We start from the raw sequence: 27,166 nt of genomic DNA, 5'->3' as shown, positions 1-27,166 counted from the left end.
ACTAGATGCTTTGACGGCCACGGTGAATGAGGCAGAAGAACGAATCTGTGAATTGGAGGATGGGTTAGTAGAAGAGAAAGCTAAGACAAAAACTTGGATCAAAAAAATCCAATCTCAAGAATGTAGGTTACGGGAGATTACTGACTCAATGAAACGTTCCAATGTCAGAATCATCGGCATCCCTGAGGGGTTGGAGAAAAACAGAGGTCTAGAAGAGATATTTGAACAAATTGTAGCTGAAAACTTCCCTAATCTAGCGAGGGAAACAAACATTCGTGTCCAAGAGGCAGAGAGGACCCCTCCCAAGATCAACCATGACAAACCTACATCACATCACGTCATAGTGCAATTCGCAAATATTAGATCCAAGGATACAGTATTGAAAGCGGCCAGGGCAAAGAAATTTCTCACGTACCAAGGCAAAGGCATCAGAATTACGTCAGACCTGTCTACACAGACCTGGAATGAGAGGGTTGGGGGGGGGGCATTTTTAAAGCTCTTTCAGAGAAAAACATGCAACCAAGGATCCTTATCCAGCAAGGCTGTCATTCAGAATTGATGGAGAGATAAAGACCTTCCAGAATCACCAGTCACTGACCAATTTTGTAACCACGAAACCAGCCCTACAGGAGATATTAAGGGGGGTTCTATAAAAGTAAAAAGGCCCCAAGAGTGATACAGAACAGAAAGTCACAATCTATAGAAACAAAGACTTTACTGGCAACATGGCATCATTAAAATCATATCTCTCAATAATCACTCTCAATGTGAATGGCCTAAATGCTCCCATAAAAAGACACAGGGTTGCAGATTGGATAAAAAGACATGACCCATCCATTTGCTGTCTACAAGAGACTCATTTTGAACCTAAAGATACATCCAGACTGAACGTAAAGGGATGGAATACCATCTTTCATGCCAATGGACCTCAAAAGAAAGCTGGGGTAGCAATTCTCATATCAGGCAGATTGGTTTTTAAACTAAAGCTATAGTTAGAGACACAGAAGGGCACTATATTATTCTTAAGGGATGTATCCAACAAGTGGATATGACGATTATAAATATATATGCCCTCAACAGGGGAGCAGCAAGATACACAAGCCAACTCTTAATCAGAATAAAGAGACATATAGATAAAAATACTTTAATAGTAGGGGACCTCAACACTCCACTATCAGCAATAGACAGATCACCTAAGCAAAAAAGCAACAAAGAAACAAGAGCTTTGAATGCCATACTAGACGAGTTGGACCTCATAGATATATATAGAACACTGCACCCCAGAACAAAAGAATACTCATTTTATTCGAATGCCGGTGGAACATTCTCCAGAATAGATCATGTGCTGGGTCACAAAACAGGTCTCAACCGATACCAAAAGACGGAAATTATTCCTGGCATATTCTCAGACCACAATGCTTTGAAATTGGAACTCAACCACAAGGAAAAATTTGGAAGAAACTCAAACACTTGGAGACTAAGAACCATCCTGCGCAAGAATGATTCAATAAACCAGGAAATCAAAAATCAATTTAAACAATTTATGGAGACCAACGAGAATGAAAACACAATGGTCCAAAACCTATGGGACACTGCAAAGGCAGTCCTAAGGGGAAAATACATAGCCATCCAAGCCTCACTCAAAAGAATAGAAAAATCTAAAATGCAGTTTTTATATTCTCACCTCAAGAAGCTGGAACATCAACAGAGGGACAGGCCTAACCCACACACGAGAAAGCAGTTGATCAAGATTAGAGCAGAGATCGATGAATTAGAAACCAGGAGCACAGTAAAGCAGATCAACAGAACTAGAAGCTGGTTCTTTGAGAGAATCAATAAAATTGACAAACCATTGGCAAGACTTATCCAAAAGAATAGAGAAAGGACACAAATTAATAAAATTATGAATGAAAAGGGAGAGGTCACAACCAACACCAATGAAATAGGAAGGATTATTAGAAACTTTTATCAACAGTTTTATGCCAATAAATTAAGCAATCTGGAAGAGATGGAGGCCTTCCTGGAAACCTATAAACTACCAAGACTAAACAGGAAGAAATTGATTTTTAAACAGACTAATTAATTATGAAGAGATTGAAACAGTGATTAAAAACCTTACAAAAAACAGGGGCACCTGGGTGGCACAGCGGTTAAGCATCTGCCTTCGGCTCAGGACGTGATCCCGGCATTATGGGATCGAGCGCCACATTGGGCTCCTCTGCTATGAGCCTGCTTCTTCCTCTCCCACTCCCCCTGCTCGTGTTCCCTCTCTCGCTGGCTGTCTCTATCTCTATTAAATAAATAAATAAAATCTTAAAAAAAAAAAAAACTTACAAAAAACAAAACGCCAGGGCCTGATGGATTCCCTGGCGAATTCTACCAAACATTCAAAGAAGAAATAATACCTATTCTCCTAAAGCTATTTCAAAAAATAGAAACAGAAGGAAAGCTACCAAACTCATTCTATGAGGCCAGTATTACTTTGATCCCCAAAAAAGGCAAAGACCCCATCAAAAAGGAGAACTACAGACCGATTTCCCTGATGAATATGGACACCAAAATTCTCAACAAGATCCTTGCTAAAGGAATCCAACTGTACATTAAAAGGATTATCCATCATGACCAAGTGGGATTCATCTCTGGGATGCAAGGGTGGTTCAACATTCGCAAATCTATCAGTGTGATAGATTATATCAACAAGAAAAAAGCCAAGAAACATATGATCCTCTCAATAGTGCAGAAAATCATTTGACAAAATACAGCATCCTTTCCTGATTAAAACCCTTCAGAGTGTAGGGATAGAGGGTACATTCCTCAATCTCATAAAAACCATCTATGAAAAGCCTACAGCAAATATCATTCTCAATGGGGAAAAGCTGGAAGCCTTTCCCTTAAGATCAGGAACACGACAAGGATGCCCACTCTCGCCACTATTATTCAACATAGTACTAGAAGTCCTTGCAACAGCAATCAGACAACAAAAAGGGATCAAAGGTATCCAAATCAGCAAAGAAGAAGTCAAAATGTCTCTCTTCACAGATGACATGATACTCTATATGGAAAACCCAAAAGAATCCACCTCCAAACTACTCGAAGTTATAGAACAATTCAGTAATGTGGCGGGATACAAAATCAATGCTCAGAAATCAGTTGCATTTCTATATACGAACAATGAGACTGAAGAAAGAGACATTAGGGAATCCATCCCATTTACAATAGCACCAAAAATCATATGTTACCTTGGAATTAACTTAACCAGAGACGTAAGGGATCTATATTCTAGAAACTACAAATCACTCTTGAAAGACATTGAAAAAGACACAAAAAGATGGAAAAATATTCCATGCTCATGGATGGGAAGAATTAACATAGTTATAATGTCCACGCTACCCAGAGCAATCTACACTTTCAATGCTATCCCGATCAAAATACCGATGACATTTTTCAAAGAACTGGAAGAAACAGCCCTTAAATTTGTGTGGAACCAGAAAAGGCCCCGAATTGCCAAGGAATTGTTGAAAAGGAAAAACAAAGCTGGGGGCATCACAATGCCGGATTTCAAGCTGTACTACAAAGCTATGATCACAAAGACAGCATGGTACCGGCACAAAAACAGACACATAGACAAATGGAACAGAATAGAGAGCCCAGAAATGGACCCTCGCTCTTTGGGTAACTAACTTCTGACAAAGCAGGAAAGAACATCCAGTGGAAAAAAGACAGTCTCTTCAATAAATGGTGCTGGGAAAATTGGACAGCTACATGCAAAAGAATGAAACTTGACCACTCTCTCACACCATACACAAAGATAAACTCCAAATGGATGAAAGACCTCGATGTGAGACAGGAATCCATCAGAATCCTAGAGGAGAGCATAGGCAGCAACCTCTAGGACAGCAACCTTTTTCATGACACATCTCCAAAGGCAAGGGAAACAAGAAAAAATGAACTTGTGGGACTTCATCAAGATAAAAAGCTTCTGCACAGCCAAGGAAACAGTCAAAAAAACTAAGAGGCAGCCCACGGAATGGGAGAAGATATCTGCAAATGATACTACAGATAAAAGACTGGTATCCGAGATCTATAAAGAACTTCTCAAACTCAATATATGAGAAACAAATAAACAAATCATAAAATGGGCAGAAGATATGAACAGACGCTTTTCCAATGAAGACATACAAATGGCTAACAGACACATGGAAAAATGTTCAAAATCATTAGCCATCAAGGAAATTCAAATGAAAACCACACTAAGATACCATCTTATGCCAGTTAGAATGGCAAAAATTGACAAGGCAAGAAACAACAATTGCTGGAGAGGATGTGGAGAAAGGGGATTCCTCCTACATGGTTGGTGGGAATGCAAGTTGGTACAGGCACTTTGGAAAACAGTGTGGAGGTCCCCTAAAAAGTTAAAAATTGAGCTACCCTATGATCCAGCCATTGCACTACTGGGTGTTTACCCCAAAGATACAGACGTAGTGAAGAGAAGGGCCATATTTACCCCAATGTTCATAGCAGCTTTGTCCACAATAGCTAAATCGTGGAAGGAGCTGAGATACCCTTCAACAGATGACTGGATTAAGAAGTTGTGGTCCATATGTACAATGGAATATTACTCAGCTATCAGAAAGAACGAGTTTTCAACATTTGCTGCAACATGGACGGCACTGGAGGAGATAATGCTAAGTGAAATAAGTCAAGCAGAGAAGGCAAATTATCATATGGTTTCTCTCATCTATAGAACATAACAACTAGGAAGATCGGTAGGGGAAGAAAGGGATAAAGAAAGGGGAGTAATCAGAAGGGGGAATGAAGCATGAGAGACTATGGACTATGAGAAACAAACTGAGGGCTTCAGAGGGGAGGGGGTGGGGGAATGGGATGGGCTGGTGATGGGTAGTGAGGAGGGCACGTATTGCATGGTGCACTGGGTGTTATACGCAACTAATGAATCATCAAACTTTACATCAAAAACCAGGGATGCACTGTATGGTGACTAACATAATATAATAAAAAAAACATTAAAAAAAATAAAGGGATGTGATGAAAACAGCAAAAAAAAAAAAAAAGAAGAAGGAAAACTACCAAGCTCATTCTGTGAGGCCAATATTACCTTGATCCCCAAACCAGGCAAAGACCCCATCAAAAAGGAGAACTACAGACCGATTTCCCTGATGAACATGGATGCCAAAATTCTCAACAAGATCCTAGCTAATAGGATCCAACAGAACGTTAAAAGGATTATCCATCACAACCAAGTGGGATTCATCCTTGGGATGCAAGGGTGGTTCAACATTCACAAATCTATCAGTGTGATAGATCATATCAACAAGAAAAGAGTCAAGAACCATATGATCCTCTCAATAGATGCAGAAAAAGCATTTGACAAAATACAGCATCCAGGCACTTTGGAAAACAGTGTGGGATTGATGACAAGCCTGGGGTCATGGCTTTGTATGCCTGGCTCTCAGCTCTCAGCTAAGCATGAAATGTGCCTCATCAGAAAGGGAGGAGGGTTTGCACAAGGACTGAGCCAGAGGGCTTTCCCAAAATGTTGTTGTGCGGGGGCGAGGCCCTGGTGAACCCATGCCTGCTGTAGCTGTGGGACTGCTGAGAGGGTGTGGTGGAACCAGCGGCTCCACGAGCCCGCTCTCAGGGCAGGCTGGAAACGGCCCTCGCCGCTCCTCGGAGCATCTACCTGGCACCCACGGCTCTGGGCACCTCTGCTGAATGTCCTGCAATCCCTCAGCTCCGCCTAGATCAAATGGAGCCTACCTGCCTGCCTCCAAACTCAGGTTCTACTCTGACTTCATGGATATGACCAGAAGCACCAACATGCTTGGAGGTTCAACAGCTGGACCACGTCTTTGGACTCTCCCTTTTCCCTGTCCCGTAACTCACCACATCCTGCTGATGGCTCCTATGTAACATGTCCCCACCTTTTCATTCCCACCGCCGCATGCCCAGGCCGGGCCCAATCCACACATCCCGCGATTCTAGCAGCTCCGTAGCTGGCCCTTCAAAGCCTGCCATGATCTAGCCCCAACCAGCGTCGTGAGCAAAGGCCCACTCTCCCACTGTTCCCTCCCACGAGCTGCGCCCTCCTGACAGAATGGTCAGCTTTAAGCCAGCCTCATTCCTTTGCTCATGCCATTTCTGCCACCTGGATTTCCATTTTCCCGTGCATTCAGCTCCCACCCAAACAATGAGTGCCTACTATGGGCCAAGGACCCTTCTAGGTGCTGGGAATCCAGTGATGATCAAAACAGAGTCCCTCTGCTCTGGGAGCTTACATTCTGTGGGGAATATGGAAAATAAAGCTTGGTAAAGGGACAAAGGATGGTGCAGGGTTGGTCAGGAAAGGCTCTCTGGGGAAGTGACTTTGGATCTGCGACATGAATGAAATGAAAGTTAATTACATGAAAATTGGGGCACGAGCTTCAAAGTCTTCTTCCTCAGAGAGCAACATAAGCTCTTGGGAAACCAACCCCACCCCAATTCCAGGTCTTACTACCTGACATATTCACGCATCCCTGAGCATAGCCTGCCTCGAGTTGCTTTCTCCCTTTTTGTGCCTACTCAGATGCCGGGTTCTATGAGGGCGGGGGCTGGATACCCCTTCATAGAAGTCACAGGGTAGTGAGGGTCACCACAGGCAAGATCACCCATCTGTGACAAAATAAAGGGGAAATCCTTTCACTCTGCTTCTAAAAGCTGACTGCGGGGGGGGGAAATCTCTTCCCTGTGACTTGAGGAACTGTTTTGTTGGTGTCATTCATTCATGGAGGAGCTTTTCCTAGCTGGATGTGAGCAAGGCAGCGAGGGCCACTCTGATCTGAATCCATGAGCAAGCGATAAACTCCTCATGACCGAGGCAGAAAATGCCACCAACCGCTCTAAGATGGAAGGGCGTCTGTTGTCAAACTATCTGGAAACCACTGAGCTGAAGTCACAGAGAAATTGTCGTCCTGAGGATGCTTCTGACTTTAGGATCATGATTCCAAGATAAGTCAGTAAGAAACATTTTTCTGGTGAGGAGCAGTTAAAGATCCATGAAAAGGATACGGGAATGGGGGGCGCCTGGGTGGCTCAGTCATTAGCGTCTGCCTTCGGCCCAGGGTGTGATCCCAGGGTCCTGGGATCAAGCCCTGCATTGGGCTCCCTGCTCCGCTGGGAGCCTGCTTCTTCCTCTCCCACTCCCCCTGCTTGTGTTCCCTCTCTCACTAGCTGTCTCTCTCTCTGTCAAATAAATAAATAAAATCTTAAAAAAAAAAAAAAAAGGATACCGGAATGGGTCTAGAGTTTATTGAATTGCGTCTTGCTTTGTAAATGTTTTTCAAGTGTATAGTGTTAATATTTAAAAGTGTGTATTCTTTTACTTCAGCGCATTTAGCTATTTTAATAAAACCATACTTTCATCACCTGTATTTTTGCTAAGACCTATTAGATGAGTGCATCCAATCACTGTGGATACACTGTGAGGAAGGTACAGTAGTGAGCGAACAGATACAGCCCCAGTCCCCAAGGCACTTGCCGTCTAGTGGAGAAGACAGATGTTGCATAAATTAGAATCAATAATTCGATGATTACAAGGGAGCAAAACACTAGGATAAGCACAGGCTACTGGAGTGTATGAGGTGGTCAGAGCAAATTCCCTGAGGAAGGGACATTTCATCCGAGACAAAAGTTGGCTCGTGTTGTTGGTGAAGGAAGGTAGCCCAGAAGAATGTTCCAGGCAGAGGAAACCACGCGTCCCCCAGTTTGGTGGTGGGGAGGAGCACGGTGCGTGAAATCCAGGGGGCTGAGCTGCCAGAGAGGCAGGGACTGGCTGGGAGGGCAGCAGGAAGCAAAACCAAAGGAGGGCTTCGCAGGATTCTGGCTTTACCCTGCACCCCGTGGAAGGCCATTTCATTCAGACGTTGAGGAAGTATACGAATCTCTACAAAAAATCGTGTAAGTCCCCTCGTCCAGAAAGAAAAATCTGAGATGAGAAATGAATCACCTTTTAAGAAGGAATCAGCTCTAATTAAAGGGAAACTGATGAAGATCACTTGGACCTAGAAGTCCTTTTATTTATCCAGGCATTATGCTGGAAATTGCTTTCCTTGGTGTGTAAGAGAAGCTGGAGGATAAAGATTATTTACAACCTAGGTAAAGAATCCATTTGCTTACAAATCAGATTGAGACAAGGTCCCCAGTAAACTGAACTAGATTATGCCCCACTTAAGTGACCAATTTCTCAGCTGCCGTCCTATAAAAAGAGATAAGGACTATCTTTCTGTCAGATTGTTTTGGCATGCCTGTTTTTGCCCATCACAACAGCTAACCTTTAATGTTTACATATAAACATCAAGAATTGTGAAACTTGTTTTTTTATTTTTTAAAGCGTTTATTTGATAGAGAGCACAGGCAAGGGGAGTGGCAGGCAGAGGGAGAGGGAGAAGCACACTCTCTGCTGAGCAGGGAGCCCGATGCGGAGCTTGATCGCAGGATTCTGGGATCGTGACATGAGCTGAAGGCAGATGCCTAACCGGCTGAGCCACCCAGGTGGCCCTAAAACTTGTTTTAGAAATCATGGAAAGTCATAAACATGACTGGAGGTTGGAAATTTGTGGTTATTATTAGTTACTCCAGATGTACTTAAACATAAAATAAATTAAATTTTTTTCGTTTTACTTTTCTTTGCCTAAACCCCATTGTTGACGAACAACAGAAAACCTCCAGTTTGCAGTTCCTGGAGTTTGCAACAGTAGCTGTAAGTCCTTTTCTTCTTCTCTCTCTATCTCTCTCTCTTTTTTTATTTTGTTAAAAATGGGAGCTTTGCGTATACTTCACTGTCCCCAGTCAACCCTATCCATGGCTGTCCCCAAACTCCAGCTTCCACATCACCCCTGCCTGGAATTCCCTTGTCACGTGCAGCTCCTGAACCTGGTATTTCATACCAAATGACTCGGGAGACTCTGCTACTTACTGGTAAGGAACCCATATAGCAAATTTAGGTCTTGCAATGATCAATAAACTTCTTGAAAGTTGTAACTGTAAATCCAGTTTGCCACCATTTGCTGATTTTTCTCCTTTATGTGGGGAACAGTATCTAAGGAAGGAACATGCTTGACTGAGAAGGTACAGTCAAATGATGTGCTCCATAAATCCAAGTGGCGCCCACCCAGCACTCTTAATAGAACCCGTGTTCTGTGCTGCCCCCTAGTGGTTGAGGTGAGAGGGCCAATGAGCTACTCTCCTCTTGGCCAGCCCCTCAAAGATCAAAGGCACACACTGCCAGCGGCCCCCGTTATAGACATATTTGCGGCTAACATGAGGCTGCCTGGCTCACATGTGAATCGAACCTGTTCACCTTGGCCCCCGCTCATGCCAAGCCAAATGGCGACAGACAATTTGGGATTGGGACAGTCCTGGTCAATCGGGTAGTATGATTAACACCGATGCCCAGATTTTCTAAGATAGGATCAGAAGGCAGAGGTCAGGTGGAGAAGAATACTTTTCATACTGCTGGGGAGAGGATGAAGCCAAAGTGAGTAACCTCTGGGTTACTTCTGAGTATAGTCCTTCTGGGCATTGTATCCAACGCTGTACCCATAAACCACCCACCAAAATGGAAAGCTTCTGGTGTTTGATCTGGGTGGACCATCCCATCGAATCATCGAAGCCAAGAACTTCCACATTGAAAGAGTCTTCATGGATTCTGATAGTTCAGAATTTGCCCCACAGAGGAAGCCCCCAGGACTCCTACAACTAGCTGTGGCTGCCTTTGCCATTCTAAGCCGCCACCGTGCAGGGCAGCCGCTCCTCTCCAGACTGCCCTAATTAGCAGCGGGGCACTGGTTAGCAGCTGCTGCATGGTGAAACGCCCTCCCCCGCGTGGTGAGGGCCTATAAACCCTCCCCAAATACATCGTCCTGCAAAAGCAGTGCTCGCATGGCAGCAGATGTTGCTGACAACAGGCCTGACGATTTGCTCTGCCAGGATCTAAGACTCTGATCTCCCCCTGAGCCAGCCAGGGTGGCGCAATGCCCCCGGAGGCAACACCACCATCGCACAGGCTCATGGCGCCTCGCTGAGTACCTGGCACATAATAGGCACTCGATGCATGCTGGCTACCAGCAGAACGGATGTTCTGATAACAGTTACCAAGGCAGCACGGTAGTTGTCAAACCGTGGGAACACAGCCACAGCGGATGGTAAATAGCTGCTTCCCCAAGCCGCTGGCCACCCACTATCCCCCACCACCACCATCACCATCACCATCACATGGTGGCATGCTGGGCTTCCCTCAGGGCCCTTAGAACTCCCCAGCACCCAATCTGATTGGCCAGTGCCATAGATACCCGTCATTAACTTCATCATCGTGCCTAGCTGTTGTCCTCACTGCCCTCATTATCGTTTATGGACACGTATTCTCGTTATCCAAACATTATACCCAGAAGTTCAGCCCTGCTTCCCCCTACCTCTCAGATTTCTCCTTCTCATTCTCTACAGCATGTTCCTACCCTGTGCCTATCCCTAGAATGCTATTTCCTGGTTTGACACAATCCCCAAGTCATCACATCTGTGGCCATGATGTCCCTTGCATGGCGTGAGGGTTTGTCCATCCCCACCCTAGGGGATTTGTCAATTTAGCGAGGCTGAACCTCTGTCCCCTGTACTTCCCTTCCCTGCATTGTTCTGGGGTAGCATAGGCCACAAAAGACACTTGATGTGAGAACTTGGAAGATGGAAGCAAAGCAGGGCACTGCTTTGTTTTACTCTCAGAAAGCCGCTGGCGGGCAACAGGTGCTGGTGCCGCCTATCCACTTGCCGTCCTCGCCCGTGTGAACAAAAGCCAAGCAGGCAGCTCCTCCAGCTCCCTCGGCTCCTGCTGGAACCCCCCTCAGCGCTCCCTGCCAGCCCGGGTGCAGATGAGCTCTGCGATGAAGGGAAGCAGCGTTCCCGGCAGTGCAAACGTAAAGGCGGTGACAGCGATACGGGTTCTAGCCAGTCCCACAGGCTCCAGCTCATGCTTGCAGATCCCCTTTTGTCTTATATTCCCAGGTCCTCTCTGTCTGCCTTCCCTGACTCCCTGCCCTATGGACGCCAAAGAAACCGTTGACCCTGCTCCCACCTTGCATGTCAAATCCCTATGGCAAATCTATACCTGTACAGATCTGTAGGTAGGGAGATGATAAATCGTTGGAGAGAATGCAATCTCCTCGTGGTTCTGCTTTTCTGATTGAACTCTGATACAAACATCCTCTGGTCACCTGAGCCGTAAACCCAGTATCCCCCTGATTCCTGTCTCTCTGTCAGTCCCACATCTAAGCCTCCACCCACCGAACCCTTCTGCCTCCCAACATGTTTTGTTCTCCAAGTACTTGGATCTTTCTGTGGTTGTCGTTCTGTTCTGTGTTGGAATTTGACAACGGAGCTATGTTTTATAAACAGCAACTGGAATAGCATGGTAGAAAAAGCGGAAGGGAATTCATGAGTGACTACTGCCGAAAGGCTCAAGAAAGAGCTGTGAATAGCCTCAGTGCCGGTCGGCTTGCCTTTCCAGCCCCTCGTGGCTGTGCAAACATTAGACAACCACACAGGATCCCTCGGAAGGGCACAGCCGCCGAAAGGGTGCCCACGTTTGTAGGTCAGAGCATTTCACTGCAGAGCATTTGTGGTAACCAGCGACAAGCAGTGCACTCGCTGGGGCCTTGGTAGCAGCTTAATTATTAAGAATGCCTGTTACAGAAAAGTGTCTGTATTTATTTATCATAAAGGTGACAGGAGTTGCTAAGCAAATTCATAATGCAAACAGCAGAAACATCAGCCGAGTGAAGAGCAAGGAGCTTAAGTACTAGCCTTTATGCTCAGATAATAAATATGCTCATTACACATCTTCCTACCTCTTTCATAATGTCCTGGCGTGGGTCCCTAACACGTCCTCCCTCGTCCCTTTCAGCATTTGTTCTGTGGGTGCTTAATGATAATGGAACTACATTTCTTTACAAATGTTCTGTTTCTCCAGACTATCATTCATCATCCATTAATTCACAAAACGTTTATTAAGTGCCTGTTGTTTGCCTGGTGCTAGGAATATGACAGCTTATTAGTATAGGATTTGTATTCGTGGAGTTTCCATTCTAAAGGAAGGAGATCATCTATTAAGAAGTAATGAAATAAATAATACCATTTCCTTCAGTGATAAGTGCCACCATACACACATGAAGTTGGGTAAGGGAGAACGAGTGTGCATGGGTGGTCAGAGGTCTCTTGGAGGAGGTAACAACATAAGCAGAGATGAGAACAATGGGGAGGAACCAGGCTTGTGACCCTGTGAGCAAGAGCTTCCCAGGAGGAGGGAATAGCAGCTTAAAGACCCCAAGACGGGAAGGGTTCTGGTGTGCATTCATGCTGTGGTGGATAATAATATAATAATAATAACAATAACAATAAGGAGGAGGGGGAAGAAGGAGAACTAAACTTTTCTTCCTTCAGATTCTGGAACACTCCAAGTTCTTTTCTGCCTTCATACATTCTGTTCCCTTATTGGATCACTCTTGTCCCTGCTCTTATCTGGGTGACTCCTCATTTTTCAGGCCTTGGTCCAAACATCCCTTCCTCGGAGAAGTGTTCCCCACCTGTCCAACCTAAGGCAGGTCTTCCTCGTGTTTTTCTCTAAAAACACTGGCTTCTGCCTTTTCAAAGTGTAACTGTTTACATGTTGTATTAGGTCCTCCAGAGACACAGAACCGATACGGTGTGTATACATATATCCATATCCATATCCACGGAGGGAGAGGGGGAGATTGATTCGTTATAGAAAGTGGTTCACAGGATTATGGAGGTTGAGAAGTCCCATGCTCTGTTCTCTGCAAACTAGAGAACCAGGAAAGCTGGTGGTATAATTCAGTCCAAGTCCAAAGCCCCAAGAATTGGGAGGAGAAGGGAAAATAGTTTAAGTGCCCGTCCAGGTCCGAAGGCCTGAGAACCAGGAACACTGATGTCCAAGGTCAGCAGATTGATGTCCCAGCTCAAGTGAAGAGCAAATTCGCCCTTTCTCTGCCTTTTATTCTTTTCAGGCCCTTAGCAGATTGGACGATGCCCAGCCTCATTGGTGCGGACAATCTTCTTTACCCATTCTGTTGATTCAAATGCTAACCTCTTCTAGAAATGCCCGCACAGACACACTCAGAAATAATGTTTTACCAGCTGTCTGGACAACCTTTGGCCTGGTCAAGTTATAAAATTACCCATCACATATGTGTACTTATTTAACAAAGAGAAAGCATTCAGGGTAACTGCTGAGTAAATGAACCATGAATGGATCATGAAACAAGTTTTCTACAGAGCACCCAAACTGGGCAGGTTGAGAATTGGGAAAAGGGTGGGGTCATAATACAAAGGAAAGAAAGTTGGGGCACCTAGGTGGCTCAGTCGGTTAAGTGTCTGCCTTTGGCTCAGGACATGATCTGGGGATCGAGCCCCATATCCAACTTCCCACTCGGCAGGGAGTCTGCTTCTCTCTCTGCCCCTCCCCCTACTCGTGAGCACTCTCTCTCAAATAAATAAATAAAATCTTAAAAAAAAAAGAAGAAGAAGAAAAGAAGAAAGAAACTTAGACCAAGAAGGATTTAAGGAGGAAAGGAGGAAGGTGGAAGGGAAGTCCGCTGAGAGAAGGCAAGCAGACGGGCTAGGTTAGGGAGGAAGTGGCCAAATCCAGGCCAGAACAGGACTGAAGAATGTCTGGGACCAAAACCATGGCTGCCCTGCAGGCCACGTGCCAGCAAAGCTTCAGCGCTCCTCAGAGGGACAGTGTCCTGCAGCCTGAGGGGCAGAGCCTGAGGGGCCCACCCGGGTTACCTGCTACCTACGTAGAATGGCCCTGTGCCTAACCATGTTCAGCAATGGGCAGGGTGCTCGCTTCCAGACTCAGTACCGCACGGACCCGCACACAACGAGTCCTCCCTACTCAAAGCACCCAGAGTCCCTCAATCATGCTTCGTGGGACAGTGGCCACACCAGCCACCCTCTCTGGTCACCTACCCCCACAACAGGTTCCAGTGTGTCAGCACTCCCTTTGCAAGGGTGTTGCCCACAATAGCACCGACTGTACCAGACGTGGCCGAAGCCCGAGGCGCTCGGACACCCGTGACATTTGGAATTGTGATGGCATGACCTTCGCAAGGCCTTTGAAGCTGACAACCCCGCCAGCTGGGAGAAGGCCTGGGATGGCTTTGAGCCCGCCTGCTTTGACAGACGAGGTGACAGCAGATGCTCTTGTATTTCACTGTGTGGCAAATGAATGCTAGGTGGGAGAAGAGGAAGATAGAACGCGGGAAAGGGCGCCAGCCTTCCTGGGCAGCCCCCGCAGATGGGGCCATACATAACGAGATAACGCAGCTCCAATTTCGGGGCCAGCTGCTCAGGCGTGACTTCTTTCTTAATGGAAAAAGAAGAAATTCTCCTTGAAATGAGAAATACAAATCAGACAAATGTGCCCAAGGAGAGCTTGAGGATTGAATGCCCCCACAGGGCTCTTCGGGGAGCCAGCAAGTTCGATTGAAAATGCCACTGCAGGTGGACAGATTCCTTGTTACCTGCTTAGATTGGATGCAAACCAGACCCTGAGCCTTCCGTGTGCCCCTTCCGTAGGCACGGGGTGCCTGCATCTCTGACTGATGTCACTTCGGACAGCTTTCTCCTCGGAGCTATTATCTCCCCAATTTTCTTTTGCCAGAAAAATAACTAACGGGCTTTGGTACTCTCCGTCCCTAAGACATCTTTCTTTTAATGTATCCATAAAAGTATATCTTAAAAAGGAGTCCCTCAGTTTTCAGCATGTGGATAATTGCTTTGTTACAACTCACAACAGAGCATTTGTCATTTTGAAACAACCAGGACTCACGTGCTGCTTCCTCCCAAGATGAGCGTGGAGGCACTTGACTTATTGCTGCCATTAAATTGAAGTGTTCGCCTGATTATTTGGTATTTCAGCATTCTTTATAAATCACCGCCTTATTTGGGTGATTACAACTTTAAAAGGCGCTTCATTTATAGGCGACAGCAGGGAGGAGGAGGGAGGAAGAGGGAGGGGCCAGGAGGTACAGGTGGCAAGAGGCTTGATGAAGATACAATTGGAAACATCTGTTTGATACATTGCCCCCTTCTCCCCACACTGCAGCCCAGGAATATGCCTATGCCTGGGAGATTTTCATTACCAGGAGCTTTGGCAAAGAAAGGGGGGAGGTGGAGGACAGGAAGCGGCGGGGGGGGGGGCGGTTTCCAGGGCTCTTTGCAGATTGGGATGTGCAATTTCATGTAGGATTCTGGTTTCCCCCCAGTTGGAGAGTAGAAGAGAGTGAAGTTGCAAAGTGAAGTCCATCCTATTGTGATGTATTGTGAGGCATGAGCAAGACATAGGGTCTAGGTTCATGTTCACGGAGGGAATGCGTGAGCTGGAGAGCTGGCTCCAGCTGGGCACAGCTGGACTCTGCAATGCAACAGAGTGGAAAATGACTTATTCGACCCCAGCCAGTCCATCAGTCAACTGCATTTATTGGCAGCAAAGGGAGGCAGACAAATGCAGCAGACACTTAGGAGGAATCCAGGAATGGTTAGACATGAAACCCGCCCTGGATAAACTTATAGTCTAACAAGGAGGACCAGAGTGACATGTAGATTGTCCCCGTCAGGTTAAAAAGTCATATAAAATGTGTCACAGGGTGGTTATGCATACATGGCACTTGGTTCATAATACCTCTCCCAGCTAGAAGTCGGTGTCTAAAATTTCTTTCCCAGGGAACAAAGACCTCTACTCTGGCAGTGGGAGGTCAGGCTTGAGTTTCAAATGCCCCAGCAGAAGGACCCCGCCTGGTGACACATGTTCAGTGCTATATGTTTTTAAAGATTTTTCTTTATTTATTTGACAGAGAAAGAGAACACAAACAGGGGGAGTGGCAGGCAGAGGGAGAGGGAGAAGCAGGCAGATTGCAGTTCAATGTAATTTAGCAATAGCCCTTGGTGGGTCTAGAGAAATAGTAGATGGTGAGCTCCCTGCCGTGGGAGGTATTAAAGGACAGTCCAGAGGCCACTGTTCAGAGGATTCTACCTCCGAGGGCAAGCGAAGCTAGATACAATTTAAGGTTCCTTGTCACTGTAAGATTATAGGACTCTGTGACTTGAATTCATAGTGAAGTGTGAATGGTTAATAGGTTCTTTCCAGAAAGTATATTGTATTATATATTAATGGAACCATATGTGCCCTAACATGAGAAATGGGTAATGACTATGGGCATCCATGTAACACTGACCCTGGTGTCCTAAACTGGAGAGGCAATCACACAGGAGGATCAAGAACAAATACACTGGCATCAGCCAGTGGTTGTAGGCTCTGGTTCTAGCACTTGCTAGCTGTATGGCCTTGGAAAATTACTTCAACTTTCTAGCCTTCATTTTTCTTATTGGCCCAGCGAGGATCCTAACAGTGTCACTTGGGTAGGGGTACTGTGCAGATTCGAGGACGTAACTTACGCAAAGTATTTAGCACAGTGCCCATCGCTTGCCAAGCACTCAGTCACTGTAAGGTATTAAGAGTAGCATTGCATTTTCTTAATTTAAGATGCACAATTTTCTGTATCTTAATGTTCTGAAATCAGAACATGTCTTAGAATAGATATTCACATTGAATGTATTATTTCTCCCTCTCTCTCTCTCCACACACACACACACACACACACACAGCTATTTCTAAACACAAGGTGCACCTCACAAATGACAGCATCTCAGAATCAAGGTCTGCATCCTCCTTCATGCATTCTTTCCTGGCTCCCAGCCCGAACTCCTGCCAGGAGAATAACAGGAAGATCTGCTAAGCCAAGCACCCTGCTATACTTGTTTCTTCTAACATGCGTGCAGGGAGCCCATTCAGAATTTAGCAAACAATCCAGGCCCCCATGTACCCTGCTCTTTCTTCGGGCCTGGGTGCGCTTCCGTACTAGATGGTCACACGTACATCGTCTCATGTCATCCTCATGCCAACTGAGCGAAGGCCGCGTGATGATCCCCGTCCGGACGCTGAGGCACGGGGTGTCTAACATCTAGCTCCCAAACCGCTCAGAAGTGGAGCATCTGGCTTTTGAACCAACGCTATTTGACTGCATTGCCGGGCTGTTGCCCAGAATGTTCTAAGAAAGGTGGGAGTTATATCTCGTCTTAACTTCCAGGGTTTTAATTCCCAGGCTAATACCTATATGTGGCTTTTACAAATAGTGATTCCCTGGGGACTGAGGAGAGGCTCCGGGCGAAAGGGAGTAATGCGGGCTCCCATGTCCTATCCCACACTGACCCTTCACATACCTCCTGAAGGCATGTGTGGGTGTGTGCATGCTCCCCCTCGGACGCACACACACGTACTGACAGCCATCTGAGGGGAAGGCCTGGGTGCGGGGCGGGGGGGGGGTCCTCACTGGAGCAAGCATGGATCCAGCATTTACCACTTTAGCAAATGTGTCAGTCCAGGGACAGGTCCTCAGACTCAGGGGCCTAGAAATCAATTGTCAGTCCCCAGAGAAAGAGGACTCAGAAGGCCTGACTCAGACCAACACTCAGAGCAGCCTGACGTCTAACGAGTGTGTTAATGTGTGGTGAGCAGACTGTGTGGGGGCCAGTCTGGGCTCTGTGTCCCTGGAGACAGCCAGGTCGCCAGTGGGTGGCCCCGTGGGCAGAGAGTCAGGGTAGGCCTGATGCCTCCTCCAAGAGAGACAGCCTGCCAGAGGCTCAGACCCAGGTGCAGGCCCGGCTCCCTTTGCCCCCATGGCTGTTTTTGGGGGTCTCCGGAGGCTGCCAGCTCCCCTCCTCCTGATAGTCCACCTCTTCCCAGAGGTCACAGCTTCCCTGTCTGGCTGCCTGTCTGAAGTGTTGCTGCTGAGCTCTAGCTGACCCCTCCCCAGCCCCACACATCCCGGGCGCACCGCGCCTCCCCGCACAGGTGTGTGGAAGAGCGGATGGGGGACCCCTCCCCAGCCCCACACATCCCGGGCGCACCGCGCCTCCCCCCACAGGTGTGTGGAAGAGCGGATGGGGGACCCCTCCCCAGCCCCACACATCCCAGGCGCACCGCGCCTCCCCCCACAGGTGTGTGGAAGAGCGGATGGGGTCCCGTCCCCAGCCCCACACATCCCAGGCGCACCGCCCCTCCCCCCACAGGTGTGAGGAATAGCGGATGGGGGACCCCTCCCCAGCCCCACACATCCCCGGCGCACAGCGCCTCCCCCCACAGGTGTGTGGAAGAGAGGATGGGGGACCCCTCCCCAGCCCCAGGCATCCCCGGCGCACCGCGCCTCCCCCCACAGTTGTGTGGAAGAGCGGATGGGGGACCCCCTCCCCAGTCCCACGCATCCCCGGCACACCGAGCCTCCCCCCACAGGTGTGTGGAAGAGCAGATGGGGGACCCCTCCCCAGCCCCACACATCCCTGGCGCACCGCTCCTCCCCCCACAGGTGAGAGGAAGAGCGGATGGGGAACCCCAACCAAGCCCGACACATCCCGGGCGCACCGCACCTCCCCGCACAGGTGTGTGGAAGAGCTGATGGGTGACACTGCAGGGCTGAGCCTGTTCTGGGCTCGTGCTCCTTGGCTGGGTGAGGCCGGATGGCAAGCCCCGCCCCATCCCGTCCTCCAGAGCGGCTCTCAGTAAGGGGCTGGGCAGTCCTCAGCCTGGAAGGAAGCTCTCTTGCCCCAGCCCAGAGGTGTATCCAGCAGATGAGCCCTGAGGAAGGAGCTCTCCAAGCCCAGGTCACAGCCCTTGGCAGCCCTTGTTCCAGAGGCTCCTCTCTCAACCCTCACCCCGTAGTCCACCCTGTTCCCGCCAGGTTTCCCAAACTTCCTTTAGGCCGGAGCCCACCCAGAGCCCGGACACCTACCAAGTTCCTGCAGCCACTGACCCTCAGGAGCGATTCTGGTCCCTGGGGCTCCCCGGGGCCCCGGTACTACCGCCTGTGCTCTCTCTGAGAATGGGATGTTCATCTAGGTGCTAATAGAGAAACACTAATAATACGAGTAACAGCATCTATTATCACGTATGTAGATTACCATGTGCCGGGCACCCTGCTAAATGCTTTACATGCTTTAGAGTCTCATTCAGCCCTCCGGTGAACCCTGAGAGATTGCTGTGGTCCACAGTCAGTGGATGAGAAAACCGAGAAGCCCAGAGGAGATCTTCAGGGTCACACGAATATGCCACAGCTAGTATGTGGCATGGTCAGGACGTGAACCCAGATGTGTCTGACTCTGGAGCCGGTGGCTGCAAGCACCACTCCACCTTGCTGCCCTCCTGGTGTGCCACGTCTCGTGGCCCTGCCAAATATGCCGTCATGGAAGGAGCAGGGGGAGGCTTATCTCTTGCATAATTTAGCCGAAGGGTTAAGAAAAGAATAAACATAGCTCATGGGAGAGGAGTAAGAGAGGGTGCTATTTAGATGGGGGATCAGAGTTTAACTCCATTAGTGCCATTAACGTCCACAGTGGAGTTTAACTCCATTAACCCCTTCCTTCCAATGGACCAGAAAGCTCTTCTTAGTTCTGCATATACTGCTATGCAAAAGCGGTGTAAATTCTGTTTCAGCCAAATTATCACCCCCTAAAGATTCCAGTAGGAAAATTCTGGAACCACCCTACTCTGGTTCCTCCATCATTGTTGAGGGCTAAGACCATACCCAGATCAACCTGCCCACTCAGGCGGCCTCCTGGTCCAACGTCTGGCCTCCTTAGATCCGGCCTCCCAAGCCAGGACAGCTTTCCCCTGGCTGGGCCTTGTGCCCTGGCTAGCAGACTGCTCCAGGCACCCCTGCTCCCCAGCCCACGGTTTTGGGAGCGTCCGCACCCCAGGCTGCCCCTTGTACAGCCATCCTCCTTATGCATGCAGAAGCTCTTTCCTTCCCGTGGTTCATTGGCATGGCATCCAAAAAGAGGAGAATTGAAGTGAGAAAAAATAAGGCTATGATTTTAAGATTTCCTGGCATAATTCAAAGGAAAATTATGCTAAGTATAAGGAAAAAATATTTTCATCAAAGGAGCATCAGTAGAATTTTCCACATCATTTAAACCTCTGTGATGATTTAAACCAGTGGATTTATTTTTAAAAATTAATAATAATAATAATATGACAACCATTCTAAAAGCACACAGAACATGTTGAAGACAAGCCTGGGACATGCTAAAGATGTCTTCTGATGGGTGCTTCTCTTCCAACACTGACAGGGACCGATAATCATGGTTTCCTGAATAACCAGCATGAAAAGGGAAGAAGCTAGAAAATATTGTCCAAGGACTGTGGCCTGCACTCAAGGGAAATGGGGGGAGAGGTCATAGATGACAAGAGGGGGCACTTGGGTGGCTGTCGGTTAAGCGTCCACCTTTGGCTCAGATCATGTTCCCAGGGTCCTGGGATCGAGTCCCAGGTCGGCCTCCCTACTCAGTGGGGAGTCTGCTTCTCCCTCTGCCTCTCCCCCTGCTTGTGCTCTCTCTCACTCTCTCTCTCAAATAAATAAATAAAATCTTAAAAAGAAGAAGAGGACAAGAGGATGGCAGGTCTGTTCAACAAGATATATCTTAAGCACCCACTGTATGCCTATGCCAGGCCCTGCGCTAGACATTTATGATAAGACAACAGAAGACCTGGTCCCTGGCATCAGGCAGTTCCTGGTCTAGTGGAGGTGACGGGACCGTATGCCAGCTGCTACGGCCTGATGCACACCCAGGGCACCTGTGACACAGGCAGCAACTCTGGAGTTCAGTTTCCAGCCCCAACTCAGCTGGGAGAGTCGCTGAACCTCTTTGTGCCTCCTTTCCTCATACAGAAAATGAGGATAGACTAATGAGCTCAGGAGTGGAAGGGGCCCCGAAGAGTGCCCGCTGCATGCTGTATGTGCTGGCTGTTATCACTGTTGTGCTCCTAGGCAGGCCAGCCAGTCTGGCCCCCCGCCCTCACCCATGACCACCAAAGGCAAGGCTTGGGGAAGGTTTGGTGAGCTGTGCTATCAAGAATGGAGGAGTTGGCCAAGTGGAGGAGGTGGGAAGAAGAGAGAATAGAATGGGCAAAGCAGAGGCATTGAAGGGTATGTGGTGTGTGAGGCACTCTCTCACGGGGATGATGGGCAGTGAGATTTGGAGTGGGAAGGAGCAGCAATACAGCGGGGAGCTACAAAAGGGTCCGCTCCAGGGGGATCTTCTTGGTCATGCTAAGGAGCTTCAGTGTTTCCGTTTGTGTGTTGGAAACTGAAAAACAGCATTGCTTGGGGAAGGGCTAGGAGCAGTAGGGGCAGCTGGTAGATATTTGATGGCTCTTCCTCGTAAGAAATGATGACACAAAGCAGGGTGGATCAGGAAAGGAAATCAACAAAGACAGGATTTCCAGTTTCAGCTGCTGGATTGGATACGTGCATTTTTATCTCTGTTCCCTTCTGAAACCCCATGAAAACAACAGTAAATTATTTTTTAAGTATAAATCCCCAAGACAAAGAGACTAGATAAAGAGTCAATAGCAATAAGCTTTTGGAAGTCTGAAAGCAGACAGCTAGTTGGTGATTGACGAGCAAATCCAGTGAAACTGGATTCTGCCCAAGCAAGGAGCAAAATCAAAAAACACCCAATCTGCACCACGGGAGTCCCAGAGGCAGCAGCGCAAGTAGCACTGGGACCTCTGCGAGAGGCTCAGAGGGCACGACTGACTGCATGTCCATTTGCAGAGCAGTGAGACCCAGCCCCACGCTGAATGACCACCCCTCCCCCGGAGCATCATCCCTAGCCCCTAGCCCTGCCCTGTCCGTATAAACACAGCGTGAGCCACATATATATAATTTTACACTTTCTAGCATCCTCATGTTAAAAAAGAGGAAAAAGAGGGGCACCTGAGTGGGTCCATCAGTTAAGTGTCTGACTGTTGATTTCAGCTCAGGTCACTGATCTCAGGGTCTTGGGATCCAGCCCCACACTGGGCTCCACACTCAGGAGTCGGCTTGAGGTTCTCTCTCTCCCTCTGCCTTGGCCCCGACCTCGCTCGTTCTCTTTCAATAAACAAACAAACAAAATCTTTTAAAAAGGGAAAAAGAAACAGGTCAAATTAACCTTAATAATGTACTTTATTTAGGGGCGCCTACGTGGCTCAGGCAGTTAAGCGTCTGATGTGGTTTCAGCTCAGGTCATGATCTCAGGGCCCCGGGATCCAGCCCTGAGTCCGGCTCCACACTCAACAGAGAGTCTGCTTGAGATTCTCTTTCTCCTTTCCTTCTCCCTTTGCCCCTCCCCCAACTCATGCACACTCTCTCTCAAATAAATAATCTTTAAAAAAATAATGTACTTTATTTAACCCAATACATCCCAAATATTATCATTATTAAAAAATTATTGATGAGATCTTTTACATTTTTAATTTTCAAAATATGGTGTGTATTTGACAAAACACACATCAATGTTTGTTTATTAATTTTAATTCCACTGTAGCTAACATACAGTGTTATATTAATGTCAGGTGTACAATATAGTGATTCAACACTTCCATATATTACTCTGTCCTCATCAGTCTTAATCCCCATCACCCATTTCACCCATCCCCCCTTCACCCCCACTGGTAACTCTATAGTTAAGGGTCTGTCTTTTGGTTTGTCTCTTTTTTCTCCCCTTTTATTTATTTTGTTTCTTAAATTCTACATGTGAATGAAATCATATGGTATTTGTCTTTCTCTGGCTTCTTTCTCTTAACATTATACTCTCGAGATCCAGCCACATTGATGCAAATAGCAAGATTTCATTCTTTTCTGTGGCTGAATTATATATATAATATCTCACATGTATATCACATCTTTATCCAATACCTGGGCTGCTTCCATAATTTGGCTATTGTAAATAATGCTGCAATAAACGTAAGGGTGCATATATCCCTTTGAATTCGTGTTTTCATATTCTTAGGGTGAACACTCACTAGTACAATTACTGGATCATCGGGTAATCCTATTTTTAATTATTTGGGGAACCTTCACACTGTTTTCCACAGTGGCTGCCCCAGTTTGCATTCCCACCAACAATGCACAAGGGTTCCTTGGTCTCCGCATCCTCACCAACACCTGTTTCTTGTGTTTTTTTATTTTAGCCATTCTGACAGGTGTGAGGAGATAGCTCATTGTGGTTTGGATTTGTATTTCCCTGATGGGTGACGTTGAGCATTTTTTCATGTGTCTGTTGGCCATCTGTATATCTTGCTCGGAGAAATGTCTGTGCATGTCTTCTGCCCATTTTTTAATTGGATTATTTGTTTTTGGGGTGTTGAGTTTTATAAGTTCTTTATATTTTTTAACTATAACCCTGTATTGGATATATCACCTCTCCCATTCAGTAAGTTGTCTTTAAGTTTTGTTGATTGTTTCCTTTGCTGTGCAGAAGCTTTTTATTTTGATGTAGTTTCAACGGTTTATTTTTGCTTTTGTTTCCCTTGCCTCAGGAGACATATCTAGAAAAATATTCCTACGGCCGATGTTAGAGACATTACTGCCTGTGCTCCCTTCTAGGATTTTTATGGTTCTAGGTCTCAAATTTAGGTCCTTAATCCATGTTGGGTTTATGCTTGTGTGTGGTATAAGAAAGTGGTCCAGTTTCATTCTTCTGCATGTTGCTGTACAGTTTTTCCAACACCATTTGTTGAAGAGACTTCTTCCCTTTGCATATTCTTGCCTCCTTTGTTAAAGATTAATTGACCATATAATTGCAGGTTTATTTCCAGATTTTCTATTCTGTTCCGTTGATCTGTGTGTCGTTTTTGTGCCAGTACCACACTGTTTTGATCACTACAGCTTTGTAATATAACTTGAAAGCTGGAATTGTGATACCTCCAGTTTCATTTTTGTTTTTCCAGATTGCTTTGGCTATTCAAGGTCTTTTGTAGTTCCATACACATTTTAGGATTGTTTGTTTTAGTTCTGTGAAAAATGCTATTGATATTTTGATAGGGATTGCATTCAATCTGTAGGTTGTTTTAGGTAGTAGAGATATTTTGACAATATTTGTTCTTCCAATACATGACCATGGAATGTCTTTTCATTTCTTTGTGTTGTCTTCAATTGCTTTCATCACTGTTTTCAGAGTACAGGTCTCTCACCTCTTTGGTTAAGTTTATTTGTAGGTATTTTATTATTTTTGTTGTAATTGTAAATGGGATTATTTTCTTAATTTCTCTTTCTGCTGCTTCATTATTAGTGTATAGAAATGCAATGGATTTCTGTACATGGATTTTGTATCCTGCGACCTTACTAAATTTATTTATCAGTTCTAGTAGTTTTTTTTGGTGGAATCTTTAGGGTTTTCTATGTATAGTATCATGTCATCTGCAAATAGTGAAAGTTTTACTTCTTCCTTATTGATTTGGATGCCTTTTATTTATTTTTGTTATCTGATTGCTGTGACTAGGACTTCAGTACTATGTTAAATAAAGGTGGTGAAATTGGGGGTGCCTGGGTGGCTCAGTCAGTTAAGTGTCTGCCTTCAGCTCAGGTTGTGATCCCAGAGTCCTGGGATCAAGCCTGCTTCTCCCTCTCCCTCTGCCCCTTCCCCCAGCTGTTGCTCGCTTCCTCGCTAGCTCTCTTTCTCAAATAAATAAATAAAATCTGTAAAAAAAAAAAAAGTGGTGAGAGTGGACAGCCTTGTCTTGTTCCTGATTTTAGGGGAAAAATTCTCAGTTTTTCCCCATTGAGTATGATGTTTGCTGTGGGTTTTTCAAATAAGGCTTTTATTACATTGAGGTATGTTCCCTCTAAACCTACTTTGTTGAAGGTTTTTTTTTTTTTATCATGAATGGATATTGTACTTTGTCAAATAACTTTTTCTGCTTCTATTGAAATGATCATATGGTTTTTACCCCTTCTCTTATTGATGTGATATATCACATTGATTTATTGGCGGATATTGAACTATCTTTGCCTACTGGGAATAAATCCCACTTGATCATGGTGAATGATTTTTTTAATATATGATTGGATTTGGTTTGCTAATATTTTGCTGAAGATTTTTGCATCTATTTCATTGAGATATTGGCCTGTAGTTCTCTTTTTTTGTGGTGTCTTTTTCTGGTTTTGGTATGAGGTTAATGCCAAATAAAAGACAGAGTCTTTTATTTTAGAGAGAGACAGATGCGAACTTGAGCATGGAAGGGGCAGAGGAAGAGGGAGAGAGAAAATCTCAAGCAGACTCCCTGCTAAGCATGGAGCCCAACATGGGGCTTGATCTCAGGACCCTGAGATCATTACCTGACCCAAAAATAAGAGACAGATGCTTAACCAACTGAGCCACCCAGGTGCCCTGGTATTAACTCTTCTTTAAGTGTTTGGTAGAATTTACCTATGAAGCCATCTGGTCCTGGACATTTATTTGTTGGGAAAGTTTTATTTACTAATTCAATTTCATTGCTGGTAATCACTCTGTTCAAATTTTCTATTTCTTCCTGCTTCGGATTTGGTAGATTATATGTTTCTAGGAATTCATCCGTTTCTTCCAGGTTGTCCAATTTGTTGGCATATAATTTTTCATTAAATTCTCTTACAATCCTTTGCATTTCTGTGGTATCAGTTGTTATTTCTCCTCTTTCATTTGTGATTTTGTTTATTTGTGTCCCCTCTCTCTCTCATTTTTTGAGTCTGGCTAAAAGTTTGTCAATTTTGTAGATCTTTTCGAAGGGAACAGCTCCTGGTTTCATTGATCCTTTTTATTGTTTTCTTAGATTCTACGTCACTTATATCTGCCCCAATCTTTATGATTTCCTTCTTTTTTGCTGGGTTTGGGTTTTGTTGTTCTTTTTCTAGCTCCTTTAGGTAAGGTTAGGTTGTTTATTTGAGATTTTTCTTGTTTCTGGAGGTAGCTGTATTGCTGTGAACTTCCCTCTTAGAGCCACTTTTGCTGCATCCCAAAGATTTGGGACCATTGTGTTTTCATTTTCATTTGTCTGAATGTAATTTTTTAATTTCTTTTTTGACTTTTTGGTTAGTCCATTCATTGTTTAGTACCATATTATTTAATCTCCATGTATTTGTGGTTTTTTCTAGATTTTTCTTATGGTTCATTTCTAGTTTCATAGAGTTGTGGTCAGAAAAGATGCATGGTATGACTTCAATCTTTTTGAATTTGTTGAGGCTTTGTTTTGTGGCCTAATATGTGATCCATTCTGGAGAACGTTCCATGTGCACTGGAAAAGAATGGGTATTCTGCTGTTTTAGGATGGAATGTTCTGAATGTATGTGTTAGATACAGCTGGCCCCGTGTATCATTCAAAACCACTGTTTCCTTGTTGATTTTCTCTTTGGATGATCAGTCCATTGATGTAATTGGGGTGTTAAAATCCACAATATTATTGTATTACCATCGATTAGTTCCTTTATGTTTCTTATTAACTATTTTATGTATTTGGGTGCTTCCATGTTGGGTGCATAAATATTTACAATTGTTGTATCTTCTTGTTGGATTGTCCCTTTTATTATTATATAGTGTCCTTCTAGATCTCTTGTTACAGTCTTTGTTTTAAAGTCCTTTTTGTCTGATATAAGCTTTGTTACCTCAGCTTTCTTTTGAAAGTTTGCATGACGTTTCTCTATCCTCTCACTTTCAATCTACAGGTGTCTTTAGATTTAAAACGAGTCTTTTATAGACAGCATATCGATGTGTCTTGTTTTTTTAATCCATTCTAATACCCTATGTCTTTTGATTAGAGTGTTTAGTCCATTTACATTCAAAATAATTGTTGATAGATATGTATTTATTGACATTTTGTTACTTGTTTGGTGGTGGTTTTGTAGTTCTTCTCTGTTTGTTTTCTTCTCTTCTCTCATGGCTTGTTAGCATTCTTTCATGATTTATTTGGATTCCTTTCTGTTTATTTTTTGCATACGTGTTACTGGTTTTTGATTTTCGGTTGCCATTAGGTTTGTATATAACATCTTCTGCACACAGCAGTCCACATTAAGTTGATGGTCACTTAAGTTTGAACCCATTCTTTACTCTTCTCCCCCAACCCCACGTTTTAGGTATATAGTGTCATACTTTACATGCTTTTCTTTTGTGAGTACCTAGACTATTTTTACAGATGTACTTATTTTTACTGCTTTTGTCCTTCCTATTTTTCTTACTCTTACTTATAGTCCTT

Source organism: Ursus americanus, chromosome 22, assembly GCF_024610735.1.
Source record: "Ursus americanus isolate L20-20 chromosome 22, mUrsAme1.1.p, whole genome shotgun sequence".
Taxonomy (NCBI): Eukaryota; Metazoa; Chordata; class Mammalia; order Carnivora; family Ursidae; genus Ursus; species Ursus americanus.
This window is presented reverse-complemented; position numbering follows the sequence as displayed.